The sequence below is a fragment of the Mesoplodon bidens genome (assembly GCF_964165515.1).
Source record: "Mesoplodon bidens genome assembly, chromosome: X".
In the NCBI taxonomy this organism is placed as follows: domain Eukaryota; kingdom Metazoa; phylum Chordata; class Mammalia; order Artiodactyla; family Ziphiidae; genus Mesoplodon; species Mesoplodon bidens.
Window position 1 is genome coordinate 21,527,957 of NC_138163.1, and position 16,457 is coordinate 21,544,413.

At 41.9% G+C, this 16,457-nt stretch overlaps 1 protein-coding gene and 1 pseudogene across 3 annotated transcripts in view; one reads left to right on the forward strand and one right to left on the reverse strand.

Moving 5' to 3' along the window:
• FGF13 (fibroblast growth factor 13) overlaps positions 1-16,457 on the forward strand; it is a 496,141-nt gene that overhangs the window by 351,180 nt on the left and 128,504 nt on the right. The window lies entirely within an intron of this gene.
• On the reverse strand, positions 2,828-3,685 carry LOC308608926 (large ribosomal subunit protein uL22-like; annotated as a pseudogene). The gene has a single exon. The product of its transcript is annotated as a large ribosomal subunit protein uL22-like (transcript).

Sequence of the window (16,457 nt, forward strand, 5' to 3'; positions counted from 1 at the left end):
AGTCTGGAGTGCTCCAGGCACACACACCCGAAGCCGGTGCCCCTCACTTGACCGTGATAGTTTTAAGGTGCCTATTAGACATCCAATTGGCGATGTCAAGTAGGCAGTTGGATATGAGTGGAAATGTAAACCTGGGAGTCATCAGTACATAGACAGTATTTAAAGCTATAGGACTGAATGAGGTCACTTAGGATGAGAAGAAAAGGAGGCTGCAAAACAGATTGGGAGAAAGGTCAGTGTGATAGAAATAGAACCAGGAGAGTGCAGCGTTCTGGAAGCCAAGGGAAGAACAGGTTTTAAGATGGATGGAATAGTCAGATGTGTCAAGTCCTCCTGGGAATGAAGTAAATTAAGAGCAGAGAAGAGACCACTGACTTCGATGACATGAAGGTCATTGATAACTTTTGCAAAAACAGTGTCTGTAGATTCAGTGGTGAGGAGAGAAACTGAAACTAGAGTTGAGGAAAAAATGAGAGATGTAGCGGCTTCCCTGGTGGTGCAGTGCTTGGGAGTCTGCCTGCCAATGCAGGGGACAGGGGTTCAAGCCCTGGTCCCAGGGAATCCCACATGCCATGGAGCAACCGGGCCCATGTGCCACAACAACTGAGTCTGCACTCTAGAACCCGCGAGTCGCAACTGCTGAGCCCGCGTGCCACAACTACTGAAGCCCGTGCCCCTAGAGCCCATGCTCTGCAACAAGAGAAGCCACCACAGTGAGAAGCCCACACACTGCAGTAGAGTGGCCCCCACTCGCCACAACTAGAGAAAGCCCACGTGCAGCAATGAAGACCCAACACAGCCATAAATAAATAAATAATTTTTTTAAAAATGAGAGATGTAAAGTCAAAATGCTGACTACAGACTACTTACACAAGAGATTTTGTTGTGAAGTGGATCAGAAATGAGTTGGCAGGTGGAATGGAGATTTAGGGTAAAAGGAATTTTTTGTAAAAATGGCCGATACCTAAGACAAGCCCATTTGCTGCTGAAGATGATCAGAGGGAGAGGGAGAAATTTGAGATGCAAGAAAGCGAGGGAATAATGAGAGGAAGGGGACCCCTTAGAAGGCTAGAGGGGATGCAATGAACACTGAGCACAAGTGGAGGAGATAGCCACAGAGAGAAGCAGGAACATTTCACTATAGGCCTGCTACTTTGTCAATTGAGTGGGGCAAAAACATTATCTGTGAGAGAAAGGTTAGATGCTGGGTTTGTTTGTAGGTTTGAGAAGGGAGAGAAAGCTGTGAAATCGTTGTTTTGGACAGTAGGAATGTGAACATGAAAGCAAGTGGTGTGATGTTCAGGCAACATAGAGGGCTCACTTGAAATTTAAAATCAGGGTTTTAAATTTTAAAATGAAACCTGCCAACACTACTGTGTGTTTTTGCAGACAATATTCAGCTGCTCAAATTGAGGGACGTAGTAGGCAGAGAGGAGAGTTGACTGAAGTTGGGACTTTGCAAGGCAGATGTGATAGAGGGAGAGAGAAATTAGTGAGCTAAGCTTGTTTGCAAGAGAGTGAATACAGTGATGGATTGTTGAGTCAAAGGTTTGGATAGAGTGAATTGAAGACATAGGGTAGATGATTAACTGTGAGAAGGTGGTGAGTACCTTGCAGGTCTTGATGAAGTTAATTACTGAATGATCTGGAAGGAAGAGAAACAGGCAGATAGAGAAAGAGGAGCCCAAAAGGGAGATTGAGGAGTGACCTGTGAAGACGGAGAGGGAAAGAATGTTTCTAGAAGGAAGGAGCAGTCAGCAGGGTGAGACATCAAGTAAGATAGGGATAGAATGACAAGAAGATCGTTGTTGACCTTGACAAGAGCCATTTCAGTAGAGTGATAGGATCCATTGTGGTGGACTGAGAATTGATTGGGGATGAGGAAGATGAGACAGAGAAATCAGAAGCTGGTTGTGCAGGGAAACTAAAAAAATAGGTGGTTGCTAGAGAGGACTATGGAACCTTAAGTGACCGAGCAACACTTGATTTTTTTTAATGGAAATTATTATTGGTATAATTGTAGATTCACATGCAGTTGCAAGAAATAAACAGAGATTTTTTTTTGCATGACCTGCCCAGCTTCCCCCAACAATCACATCCTGCATTAACACAGTACAATATACCACCCAGGACATTGACACTGCTATAAAATGCCGATTCTACCCAGATTTCCCCAGCACCACCTGCACTTATGTGTGCATATACATATTAAATTCTATACAGTTTTATCACTTGTGTGAGTTGTGTGTGCATCAACACTCTTAGGACTACACACAGTTCCAACACCAGATGGATCCCTCATGTTGCTCTTTTATAACCACATATGTCACCCTCCTGCATCCCTCTCACCACCCCTCCCCCATCCCTCACTGCTTGCAACCACTAATCTCTTTTCCATTTCTATAATTTTGTCATTTCTTGAATGCTGTATATGTGAAATCACACAGTATGTAAACTTTGGGAATTGGCTTTTCTCATTCAGCATAATTCCCTGAGATTCACCCAGGTATTGTGCATATCAATATTTTTTTTTCCTTTTTATTCCTGAGTTCCATGATATAGATATACCACACTTAGCATAACCATTCACCCATTAAAGAACATCTGAGCTGTTACCTACTGGTTTTCCGATCTTACACATAAAGCTGCTATATACATATTTGTACAGATTTTTGTGTGAAGATGGGTTTTCATTTCTCTGCGATAAATACTTAGGAGTGCAGTTACTGGGTCATTTGATAGTTAGTTGCATGTTTAATTTTTTAAGGGACTGCCAAACCATTTTCCAGAGTGGCTGCACCATTTTACATTCTTAAGAGCAATAGATGAGTGATCCAGTTATTGGCATCATCACCAGAATTTTCTCTTGTTATTTTTTATTTTAGCCATTCTACTAAGTGTACAGTGGTATCTTATTGTGCTTTTAATTTGTGTTTCCCTGATAGCTAATGATTTTGAATGGTTTTTTATGTGCTTATTGGCCCTCTATATATCCACTTTGGTGAAATATCTGTTCATGACTTTTGTCAATTTTTTTTTTCCAGTTGGATTTTTTGATTTTTACTCTTGAGCTTTTTGGTTTTTTTTTTTTTTTTACTTTTATTTGCATTTATTTTTTGCGGCATTTATTCCCAGGCCATAAGTTTTTGTTTCTTCAGTTTCTTCTGAGATATCTTTTTCTTCTGGGCAACCTCCTCTTGTGGTTTAGGAACAATTTGTTCTTTTTCAGTAAAGATCATCTCAGTGTGGCAGGGAGAGCTCATGTATGGGTTGATCCGACCATGAGCTCTGTAAGTCCTGCGCCTAATCTTGGGGGCTTTGTTCACCTGGATGTGCTCAATGACCAGAGAATCTACATCTAAGCCCTACATCTAAGTTCAGCGTTACTCTCTGCATTTTTTAGCATGTGCAGTAAAAATTCAGCACTCTTTTTGGGCCACCAACCCTGCTTCCAGCCCCACTCTTTGGCCTGGGCACACCTACCAACTCCACCATTGTAACGACGGAATGGCACACATTGCTTCTTTAAAGTGACATCCTTCAGATACTTGGTGGCTTTTCGGATGTGCATACCCTTAATGGCCTAGGCAGTTTCACGAGCGTTCTTAAAGTGAACACGAAGAGTTGAACCTCTTGACTTGCATGATTTTGTGGGGTTTTCTGGGTCAAGTGAATAGCGAACCATTTTTAGAGGTCACCTCAGGCCATTTACCAGAAAAGCTACTCTTGAGCTTTGACAGTTCTCTATATATTCTAGATACTCTAGATAGTTATAGTCAGATATGTGGTTTGCAAATATTTTCTCCCAGACTGTAGCTCGTGTTTTCATTCTCTTTGCATGGCCTTTCTCAGAGAAAATAATTTTCTGGAAAAAATTTTCTTGAATTTCACTTGAAAGATTGTGATACTCCCTCCAGTTCTTCGTGGTTTCAGATGAGAAATCTGCAGTCAATCGAATAGGTATTCTCTCTGGGTAATGTGTTGTCTCTGTTTGGCTGCTTTCGAGATTTCTTTTTGGTCTTTATTCATCAGAAGTTTAATTATAATGTGTCTTGGCATGCATTTCTTTGTGTTTATACTATTTGGAGTTTGCTCAGCATCTTGAATCTATAGGTCTACATCTTTCACCAAACTTGGGAAGTTTTTAGCCCTTATGTTTTCACATTTTTTCAGTTCCATTTTCTTCCTCTCCTTCTTGGTGTCCTATGATATGAATATTGGATCTTCTGTTGTTGTTCCACAGATCTCTGAGGTTCTGTTCATTTTTTTTTACAGTCTGTTTAATTGCTGTTATTCATATTTTGTGAATTCTGTTGATCCATTCTCAAGTTCACTGATTCTATCCTCTGTCATCAATCTACTATTGATTTCATCCAGTGATTTTTAAATTTATATTATTGTATTTTTCATTTTTATAATTTCCATTTTGTTCTTTTTTATAATTTATATTTCTTTTCTGAGATTCTATATTTTTTCATTTGTTTCATGAGAATTTCTAATTGTTGTTTAAGCATTTTTATGGTGGCTGCTTTAAAATCCTTGTCAGATAATTCCAACATCAAAGTCATCTCAGTGTTGACATTAGTTGATTATCTTTTTTTAAAATTCACATTGTGATTTTCCTGGTCCTTGGCATGACAGGTGATTTTATTATTGCGTTATGGACGTTTTGGTAAATATCTTAGCCAAACAGAGAAGGTGCAGAGTCAGGTAAGTTTATAGGTTTCATAACAAAAATTTGAGGGCATTCTTATCCAATGGACCTAATATTTTTTCTCTGAAACAGAGATGCAGCATAAAAGCCCAGACACTGAGTTTGACATTCCTGGCTATGAACCCCAGCTGTTAGACCTTTGGCAAGTCAAGTAATCCCTCTATGCCTCAGTTTCCCATAGAAGGGAAATAACAATAGCGTATATCCTCATAGGAATGTTATGCTGATTAATTGAAATGAAGCCATATTTGTGAAGTGCTTAGAATCAGGTATTATATAAGTGTTTGTACATAAAACTTTCTCATAGGGTTCTTGTATTAAATGAAATAAGTTTGCTAAGCACTTTGCTTATCAAACTGCTCAGTATTCAGCGTTCAAAAAATAGTCATTTTCCTACTTATTCTTTCAGCCTTAGCTGTTTTCTTGAATTAAAATCATTGGTCAAAATTTGCCAAACTCAGCTGAACCCTGTGCCTTTGGTAGAGAGGGTCGAGGTGAGAGTGGGCATAGGCATCTGGAACCAGTGTGGGTAGGAATAGTGGGGATGGAGCAACTGAGTATGAGGAATTTCAAAACACCTGCCTCAGTGCACTTTCTGCTGCAGTGCTTTTTGCCTGCAGTGTTCTATGCAACTTTCTGCCTTTCTTTTCCATAAGCCTGCGTGCTCTCTTGGTCAGGACCAGCAATAAGAGAAGGTTCCAACCTCTTCACATCACAACATGCCCTCCATGTTGCAACATACACCCTCTCCCAAAGTAACATCTGAATGTCCCTGAGAAAACCATTGTTTTGAAGTGTCTGAAATATGTTCATATGAGCAGTCAGCTACATCAATCGTGAAAAAAACCCTCTTAGTTCTATTTGTTTTGCAACAGTGGAAAAATCATATGACCTTTCATGGTAGTAAAGGAATACAAAGAAGAATTAGGAGTGCCATCTCGTGGAGCGACCTGCTATTACCACTTAGGAGTTACAAAAAGCCACCAGTGGGAGCTGAGTGTGTTTTTTTTTTTTTATATCCTCAAGGCCCAGCCTGGAAGAAATGCTTGAAAATTACTTGATGAATAAATGAATGAATGAGAGAAGGGGATAGGGATGAAGTGGAGACTTGCTTTGGAAAGTTATTGGTAAGATGGATGTCACCTTGATAAAACGTCTAATGCTCTGGCCACTGTTGGTTTGGAGACCTTTAAAAATGGTGTTGTAGGGTACCCCGAGGCATTACTATGTACCTGCAGTAGAGTAAAATGAGGCATAAAATGTTTGCATACGTAAATCACGGGCTACCAACTTTTCCATGTTCTGGTCTTGGCAGTGGTAGATGAGTAAACTACCTGATGGTGTTAGTCTCTTCCTGTAAGTATCAGTGTGCTACGAATTAATAAAGCATTGAAAGAACATGAAGAATAGGTTTGCTTCCGAGCTGGTAGGTGCTGTCTGTGTTCTAGAAGGTTGAACTAAATAAAATTGACAATGAACTATTTTGACTTGTAACAATGTCAATTTCATAGGGATCGGCCTAATATTTCAAACTAGTTCACGTAACAAATTTATTCTGGACATACAATAGGTCTAGATGCTGTGCGAGGCCCTGGAGCATACAGAGACAAGTAAGACATAGGTCTTGACTTCAAATATCTCACCATTAAGTGCGGGAAGTGGACACTTAGATAACATGCCTTGTATTCTAGTTATTTCTGTTAAGTGCCAACTGTGTAAGGTTAAGCCAAATGTGGAGGTGCTACGGGAGCTCTAGGACGGCATAACAATTTGGCATGGCGGATAAGAGCATGGCCTCTGGCTCCAACTTGTCTGTGTTTGAATCTTAATTTTGCTACTTACCAGTTGGATGACTTTGGGCAAAGTACTAAACTTCTCTATACCTCAGTTTCCTCATCTATAAATTGGGAGAATACAGTGCCCCCTTCATATGAATGAAATCACGATAAAATGAGTTAATATGTACAAAGCCCTTGACTAGCTTCTGGTAAGTTCTGTATAAGTTTTAGCTCTCAGCATCATCGTCATCATCAGGATCATCATCATCATCTCTATTGCTACAGAGGAAGCATTTGAGGTGTGTTTTGTAGGGTGAGCTAAACTTCACTATTAGTTCTTTCACATTTTAAGTTTAAAAATAAGTTACTGGGACTTCCCTGGTGGTGCAGTGGTTAAGAATCCACCTGCCAATGCAGGTGACACGGGTTCGAGCCCTAGTCTGGGAAGATCCCACATGCCACGGAGCAACTAAGCCCATGCGCCACAACTACGGAACCTGCGCTCTAGAGCCCGCAAGCCACAACTACTGAACCCATGAGCCACAACTTACTGAAGCCCGCTCACCTAGAGCCCGTGCTCCACAACAAGAGAAGCCACGGCAATGAGAAGCCCGTGCACTGCAATGAAGAGTAGCCCCCACTCGCTGCAGCTAGAGAAAGCCCACGTGCAGCAACGAAGACCCAACACAGCCAAAGAATAAATAAATAAATAAATATTTTTAAAAAGTTACTTACTGTGGTCCTACTTTTACTAGTTCCTATGAGGCATGGGTAGAAACCATTATCTCCTCCCTTCTAGTAGATCATCATCTCCTTCAAGTCTGGTCCTGAGACAGGACCTAGAGCAAAGGAGTGACACAGGGACAGGACAGAGGACAGTAGTACTGTTGTCACTGGACTGTATGGTACATGGGGCTTGTGTTAAGAGTATGGAAGATTATTTGAATCTACCCATGTACACACTTGTAAAGGTAAAACCCCTGCTGGGTTGGCATTAACAAAATCAACTGAAAAAACTAGAAAGAATCTTAACAAAATAAAGGCATGTGTGTGTCCTACTGCTGGCATATAGTACCTTAAGTGTGTTCTGTAGATGCTTGAGGGATGCTGAATGGTCTGTGTTCTCAAGTTGTGAAATCACCCCTCCATGAAATACAGTTTGTATTAAATTGCTTCATCCTAAATTATTTTTTGTGCCTTAGCAAAAGTATTGACAGCTAAGAAGGAAGATTATAAACATAAACTGTTATGGAATATGGACAGTCCAAATTTTACTTTGGTTGTAATGTCTTAACCACTTAACAATATATTGTAGCATGGCTTTATGAAAAGTGGATAATGTTCATCATTTGATTGCTCAGTATTTCAAAGTTCTTAGGCTAATGGGCAATTGTTATTGATGTTTAGTGTTTCTTAAAATGTACAGGTGGGAACAGTGACATGTTTGCTCCTCTCCCCCATCACCGCCCACTTGGTCCCGGAGACTTGGGAAGCCCATCTGCCTTACTCATCAGTAAGTCCAACTTTGCTCCTGTCATCTAGGGGCCCAGTGAGATCAGGATTTCTCTGGAAGGCCCGCATGTGACCTCACTGGAATGAACAGCACTGTGCATCAGGACCAGATCCCGGGCACAGTACAGACTGTGGGGGGCCATAAGGGTGGACTAACTGATTTCATGGTTCTATTTGTATTAACTTGCTTCCTGGAATCCTGATCCCTCTTTAAATTTTACATGGCTACTATCATTTGCCTTTAATGAGTATCAACTGATCACCTCTTTCGCTTTTCAGTGAGGCCCTTTTTCTGGACTAAATATAGACCAGCCATCACCTTGAACTCACTATGACGCAGCAGTTAGCTCAGTGGGGAAATAGTCTTCTCTGCTTCTGTGGTTTGAGCCCACTATATATACGTTCATAGCTAGCTTTGCCAGCAAGACTCAATGAATGGCACTTTGTCTAGATTCCTGTTAGGAACCAATAGTATGAGAGGTAACACCAGTCTAACACAAGATCTATAATATGTGTAGTTAGAGTACTTCATGGATTTTAAAAGTTACCAGAGCTAATGACATGTTAAATAAACCACAGAGGTAAAAGAAAAGGTGGCCAAAACCATAGTAGATCAATTTGTGTTAGAACGTGAGATTCTAATTTACCATCCGGCTAACAGAACATGCTTTTGAATAGAAAATGAGACCCAACCTCTGGCCATCTTTACATCTTTGCAACTCACTCACAAAACTAGCAAAGTTTGCTCAATGCCAGTGCTAAACATGGTTGAAAACAGCACGGAGTTAAAGGACTGACACACAAAATACATAATAATTGAAAATAAACAGTATCAAAATTCTGTCTGGGGGGACTTCTCTGGCGGTCCAGTGGTTAAGACTCCGCACTTCCACTGCAGGGGGCATGGGTTCGATGCCTGGTCGGGGAACTGAGATCCCCTCCCCCCGCCAAAAAATTCTGTCTGTCTTTGCTGTCATTGGGGGGTGCTATAATTTGAGAGTACAAATTCAGCAGTGACGAGATGTAAGGAATCGAGCTCCCTATGCCCACCCTTCACCTAACCAGTTATTCCTGTGTTGTAGTACTTCCTGTTGTATTCTGGAAGAAGGGAAGCTCATAGAAGATTGCTCCAGATTTAGAAATAATACCAACAATAGAGATGATAATAATATTAGCAGCTCCAATTTCTGGAACCTTTTCTCTGGTTGGGTGCTTAAAATGTGTTAGCAGGTTTAGTTCTTGCTAAAGCCCTGAGACATAGGTACTTTTATTCTCCTCATTTTAATATTCGAAAAACTTGCTTTTAAAGAAGTCATCAATTTGTTTTCTCTGAAAGCACAGAGAACAGAACCTTACCAATTAATAGCAAAAATGAAGTCTCTTTCTACTTTTCACTTTAAATGGATCTGTTATCACAGCCTCCGCAGAATTTAGCAACCCAACCTTGATGTTCTAAATCCTTCCAAACTGAGTTTGCTCCCTTCCTTTCAGAGAGGAAAGCTTCTTTCTCTTCCAGAATCATGACAGTCTCCTTTCTCCTTGTCTACTCCATCGTGAATGTCAGGGAAAGAAGAGAGGGTGTTCCCATGTTTATCCGCTGATTACTGCCCTTAAATGCCCTATAATTATTTCTGGAGGTATAGTACCAGGAAAATTTGACTATCCTATAGCTGTTGATACACAGAAGCATCACATATAAGGTTGCCAGTTTTAGCAAATAAAAATAGAGGATGCCTAGTGAAATATGAATTTCAGGTAAAGAACAACAAATTTTTTTAGTATAAGTATGTCCCAAATATTGCATGGGCCATACTTATACTAAAAAAATTAATTGTTATCTGAATTTCAAATTTCACTGGGCATCCTATATTTTATCTGGCACTCCTCAATGTTATTTATAATTTCCAAGTTATATAAATGAAATACAGCAGGAAGGCCAATTTTAACTTGTTTCATTATAGTGGGAATCCTACAGAATGAGCTGCACTTCCTCAGAGTCAAATGAGCAGCAGAATGTCCGATTTGGTTAGTGGGCCATCAGCTGAGTACAACCAAGTTAATAATTAATAATTTAATTGTATTAAATAATATATAATAATTATTAATTATATCACGCTTAAATAATTATTAATAATTAATGATCATTTAAGAGAAAGGAAAAATGCTAATTATATGTAGGATTGCACCAAAGGTCTCTTTAGTTTACTTTTTTTTTGTGGTACGTGGGCCTCTCACTGCCGTGGCTTCTCCCGCCGTGGAGCACAGACTCCGGACGCGCAGGCTCAGCGGCCATGGCTCACGGGCCCAGCCGCTCCGTGGCATGTGGGATCTTCCCGGACCGGGGCACAAACCCGTGTTCCCCGCATCGGCAGGCGGACTCTCAACCACTGTGCCACCAGGGAAGCCCTAGTTTACTTATTTTATTTAGTTTATTTATATAGTGTTTCAGGTCTGAAAGGACTGTGCAGGACAATCAGTCTAATGTTCCCCCCAAGATCCCCTACCCCGGCCTGGAACCCCATTCTTCCATTTCAGGGTTGCTGGCGAAAAGGTGGCAGGCCGATGGGGGATGGGGGTCGGTTGGGGCTGAAGTCCAACCCTTGCCAAATCACGCCCTCCCAGGCTGAGCCTGCTAAGAGCCCGCGTCTTTGGAAAATCATTTGCATAACACTAGACTGTTGGCCCCGATTCGCACAGACATTTAACACTTGTTTGCAGAGTCGGTACTGAGAGCCCAACACACGTTTAGTTCCGGGAATACAGAGATGGATGGCAGACGGTCACTTCCTTCTAGGAATGCAGAGTCTGGTTGAGGATGGACAGGTAAAACGATCACTACGAATGTGCCACGGTACGGGGTGTGCCCTGTGCACGACGAGAGTGCAGAGGAGGGGCGTGCTCTTTCAGCCTGGTGGCTTGAACTGAGAGACCTGCTCAGAGAATTTGCAGCTTGAGCAGAATCCAGATGGAAGAATGGGGTTAGTGAGGTGGGAGTGGGTTGAGGGGAGAAAAGGCATTCCAGCGGTGAGGAGGGCAAAGCAGATGCACAGAGGTGTGAGATCAAATGCCAGGCTTTGGAAATTCTAGATACTCATTTTAGCTGTAGTGAGAGTGGGGCATTGGGTGCCGAATCATGAAGGGTCTCTACAGAGAGAATGCAGTTGGGAAACACTGGATTAAACAGTGCCCTGTAGGGTGGTTTTGTTCTTTGCTCTATTCTTCCCAGTGCCTAGAATAGTGACTGGCAAATAGTAAGCACTCAGTACATGTTGTATTAAATGAATGAATGAACGAGTGATTGCATGAATGGTAGGACTTGTCAGAACCTTCAATTGGCCAGTGTATGTTACAGATCTCAAAAGAGGGGTATAGTATGCAGAGTTTCTGCCTTGTTTGACTACATAACTTTTTTTCCCACTGAATAATACATTTTCAAAGACTATTGTTTTTTGAAACATGTTTGGGGAAATCATGTGCTAAAGGAGACCTGCAAATGAATAGCTATATGAATGAATATAAAGTGAGAGAAATCCAGGATAATGTTTCAGGGATTACACTTGGTAAAAATCATGTTCAACTTTGTAAACGCGTGGCTGATTGCAGGTGGGCAGCATGGGCAACCAGGCACAAGGTGAGCCAGCCCCAGTCCCCGGGGGTTTTGCAAGACCTTTTCAGGGACAGTAACTCATACTCACTTTTTCCTTTCCTTCATTTACAAGTCAGATTATACTCCAGCTAATCAGGAAAATACCCAGCTTCCCTATGGACCAGATGTTCCCACACCAATGCTAATCTCTGAAACACTGGTCTCGAGATGATCACAGTTAACATTTATCAAGCACTAACTTTGCATCAGGCATTTTCTACATTTTATCTCATTGATTTTCCATGACAGTCACGGGCATAATGATGCCACAGTAACAATTATTGAGTGTTTAAATCTGTGCCAGGCCCTGGGCTAGGCACACTTTACAGACGTTATCTTGTTCATGCCTCGAAACAACCTGATCCATTTCTAATAAAACTGAGGCACAGAGAGGTTAGGGAACAAGTGCAAAGTCACACCAGTAGTAAGTGGCAGAGCAAGGACTTGAACCTGGGTCTTTCTTACACTAAAAGCCACATGCTTAACTACCCCACCATGCTGCTGTCAGGGCTACTATAGATATCGGGTTTTTCCGGAAAAACCTTGTGTCCACACAAACATATCTTGAAGAAAAAATCCTAACCTCAGTAACTACCATGAAATAGGATCCGTTTATGACTGCTTGCCAAGTAGCCATGGATTGAGTATGTATCATTGTTCTCTACGTGAGAGATAAGCTTGGTGACAGCGTTATTGGATGAGAACAGTCAGCTGAGTTGTGCTCTACGCTGATTCATACCTGCAGCTGACGCAGGATGTTGGCTCCCATGGTGTCACACAATTAGACACCACCTGGGACAGAACCAAACCAAGCAAGTCAGGCCGCTGCTGTGCCAGACCCCAAACTGTACAGTCCTTCCTACTCTTCCCACAGGAGTTCTAGGCTTCCATGAATCTGCTTTGTGCCTTTGTTTTCACATAGACCAAAATAAAAGGAAGTGGGCTGACGGGGAGGATTAATGAGATGTCACCTCCTAGGCTGTTGGCACGGAGACTGGCTACCTGCGAGATTTTTTTTTTTAAACTATCCTACTTACTCTCGCTTTTTTAACATAAAAGCATTTATTCCCATCATTGCCTAGTCTTTGTAGATGAGTTTATATGAATGGCATGTTTTAAAATTTATAGTAAAGTATAATACATATACAGAAGATTGCATATGTAATTAATGATTAATGTTTACACACTGAACACACCTAAATAATGACCACCTAGATGAAGAAGCAGAACATTAACAGCACCCCAAAAAGAGCCACTCTGGTCATTAACTTCTAAGGGTAACCTCTATCCTGACTCTGAACAGCATAGAAGTTAAAAGAAACTACACGTCAGACATGAAATTTGGACCATCTGACTCCAGAGCTTATACATCAGATAATGCATGCCTTAAAATCTATAAAACTTTCCAAATTCCATAGAGAGAAGAATGTTTCTAGTTTTAACAAAGTGTTTGATGGTGTCTGAAGGTAAAATTATAGGTACCTAAATAGCCGGGCCTGAAAGGGTGGCTGTGAGTAGAAAGGGGCCGGTGGGTGAGGCTGGGTTTCCAAGGTGCTGTTCCTGATGGGGCCAATGACAGTCGTGATCTCAAAGGGCTAAGGACCAAGTCCCAAACGTCTGTAACTTTGCAGTCCCTCCAGAGGCCCCCTTCTCTGGGCAGGTATTCCCACAAAGGAAGCCGCCAATGAGGAAGCTTAGTTGGCCAGCTAGCATGGGTCTTAAATGCAACCAGGTTTTATGGGGCCAAGATGACCCTTGGCTGTGCTAATACAATCACTGCCAGGCTCTGCACTATATCTCTAGTCTCTAATCCTCCAAATTCTCTCAGCAATTATTATCCCTTTTCACAGGTGAGAAAATTGATGCTCAGTAAGGATAAATGCCCTGGCCAAGGTCACACAGCTTGTAAATGGCTGGACCAGGATGTCCATGTCTGTTTTGACTACAGCTTCTGCTTGTAGCCATCCTACTCCAAGCTTGAAACGCCCCTTAGCTTTCCAGAGAGTTGCTTTACTGGGGAATCCTTAACTGTGGCCCCCAAGATTTCAAGTTGATGTCTTGAATTTCTGCTCTTTGGGGGATGGTTCAGAAGGAATTTTCAGGGCATCAGAATGATCATTGAGCACATCATTTACTACTGATGATACCAAAAAAGGCTAAAGTATCCATTAGGGCCTCCCTTCTCAAAGTCTGGTCTGTGAACCCGCGGCATGAAATGAAGGATCCCAGGCCTGTGAGAATTTACATTTTACCAAGATACCCAGGGGATCTGTACACACATGAAAGTATGAGAAGCAGAGTTGAATGCCAGAACACCAGGTTCAGTGTACTCTGCTCAAAATGGGTTTATAGGGAACTTATATCTGTCTTGGGTAAAAGACATGGAAACTAAGAGTGAGATTTTTTGCTCTTATTTTAAGAGGCAGAAAAGGAAGCTGCATCCTCCTTGCTGAGGCAATGGGAAGTTGCGAGAAGATTGTAACAGGAACAACCTCCCTCGTTCACTTTGCTCTCTTGGCAGGCACGTGCTGTCATTAGCATTAATTGCATTTACAGTATTCGCACACCTGCTGGGGAAAATAGACACCTTAATTTCTTGCAGTGTAAGGAAACATCAACCATCTCAGCTCTGCCTTCACAGACATTATAAATCATGTGCAACGTCAAAAAGATACTGAAATTCCCTTAACGTGGGCTGCATTATTTGGCTTAGAGTAGCATTCTGGCTAGCAACAGAGAAAGAGGTTTGCCCTGAAATTATGTCAGTGGGGAGGTGGGAACTGCTACTCTGAGAGGGTTTTCTTCCTGCTTTCTGAGTCCTTTTGTCATCAGTGAACTGACGACTGTGCAGATGTTAGCCTTCTGGAACCTCTCGCTCTGTGAGATGATAAAGTTGATATCCTCTAAGAAACAGCACATCCCAGAGTCATTCATTCATTTATCTAATAAGTATTTATTGATCACCTACTATGTAGCAGGCACAAATCTAGGTGCTAGACAAAATGGTGACCAGATCCTTGTTCTCATGGGTGAGACAGACATTTAAGAATTAATACCCACTTTACATTTTTAAAAATGTAAGTATTGGTGTCAGATGCTAGTCCACAGAGGCATAGGATGCAGTGGGCGTAGGGGCTGTCCATAAACCAGTGGACATGGGGGTGGGGTTAGGAAGAACTTTCTGGAGATATGACATTCAAACTAAGGTCTGAAGGATGAATGGGAGAGGGAGAATCAAGATGGCAGAGTAGTAGGACATGGAACTCACCTCCTCCCACTAATACACCAAAAATACATGTACAGGCCTCAAGGAACAGTTCTCACAGAATGCCTACTGAACACCAGCAGAAGACCTTGAACACCTAAAAGGACAAGAAAGATGAAGGATGAATGGGTGTTAACTAGGTGAATTAGGCAAGAGTAAAGTAGGGGTGGGCATTTCATTCCCAGCCGGGGAAATAGCACATGCAGAGTCCCTTTGGTGGGAAAGAACATGGAACATTCAAGGATCTGAAACAAGTCCAGGAAGGCTTGAGAGCAGAGAGAAAAAAGAGTTGCGTACAAGCCAGATCATGCAGGGTCTTGACTGTCACCTTGGGGATGGTGATGCTATCTCTGGGGCAACGGGGAGACATGGAAGGGTTTTCAGTAGGCTCAAAGAGATTACGACTCGTTCCAGGCCTCACAGCTGTTAGAGGCAGAGTGAGGATTCAAATCCAAGCCCATCTGACTGCTGAACCAGCTCTCTTAACCATGACAACATAGCACTTCTCTGTTTTCATGTGGCTACATTTTTTCTGGAATTTCCTTCAGGCCATCTCTAACTCACATTGTATACCTTGATTTGTTTTGAAATATGTCTTGGCTTCTTTCCACTATATGACAATTGGGCGTGGGGTCAGAGTGCCTGGCACGGTATGAGTGAGATGAGGGAGTCTGACTTTCCATGTCAAATAAGCTGGTGGAGTGTATACTAGAGGACAGGATCGCAGAGTCCCACCTGGACAAAGGCAACACATGTAATGAGTTTCTGTAAGGGGAAGCCATGCTTAATAGGTCTGACAGTCTTGAAGGGATGACTAAGCAAGCAAATAGGGGAGAGACAGTACATGTAATAATCATCACGCTGGCAGGCATGCAAGGCATTTTTATTCTTACCTTTGAAAAGCACCTTGACCTAGCAAATTGTTACGGAGCCCATACAGCTCGCTGCACGAAAGGCCAATCAGTTGAGACACAAGGTGTTCGGGCAAGGAATGGTGACTTTATTTGGAAAGCCGGAAGATTGAGAAGATGCTGGACTAGTGTCCCAAAGTGTCCCACCTTGCCCCCGTCGGGATGCTAATTTCTTTTACAGAGCAAAGATGGGGAGGTGAGGAGGTAAAATAAAAAAGGCAATACGTTATTGCAAATATTTCCTGGTTCCTGCCAGACTCCAGAGGACGTGTGTTAATGTCTTCTTTCCTGCTGCCATTCACAGGGGAGCCTGGACAGGATGTTTCCTATGAGGGCAAATGAAGGTATTTTAGCTTAACTTCATTGCTCAGGAGGCAGGGTCCTGGGAGATGGTCCATTAAGTATACTTTAGGCTATAGGCAACATCCCTATAGCCATTAACTTGTAGCAAAAGCAATAGAATACAAAGGTCAAAGTTAAAGAAACAGATGGGATATGGCGTCAGATTTGTTCTTCACTATTACACTGGACTGCTGTGAGCACTAAATGGGATAATATATTATTTTTTATATATAAATTTATTTATTTATTCATTTTTGGCTGCGTTGGGTCTTTGTTGCTGCACGTGGGC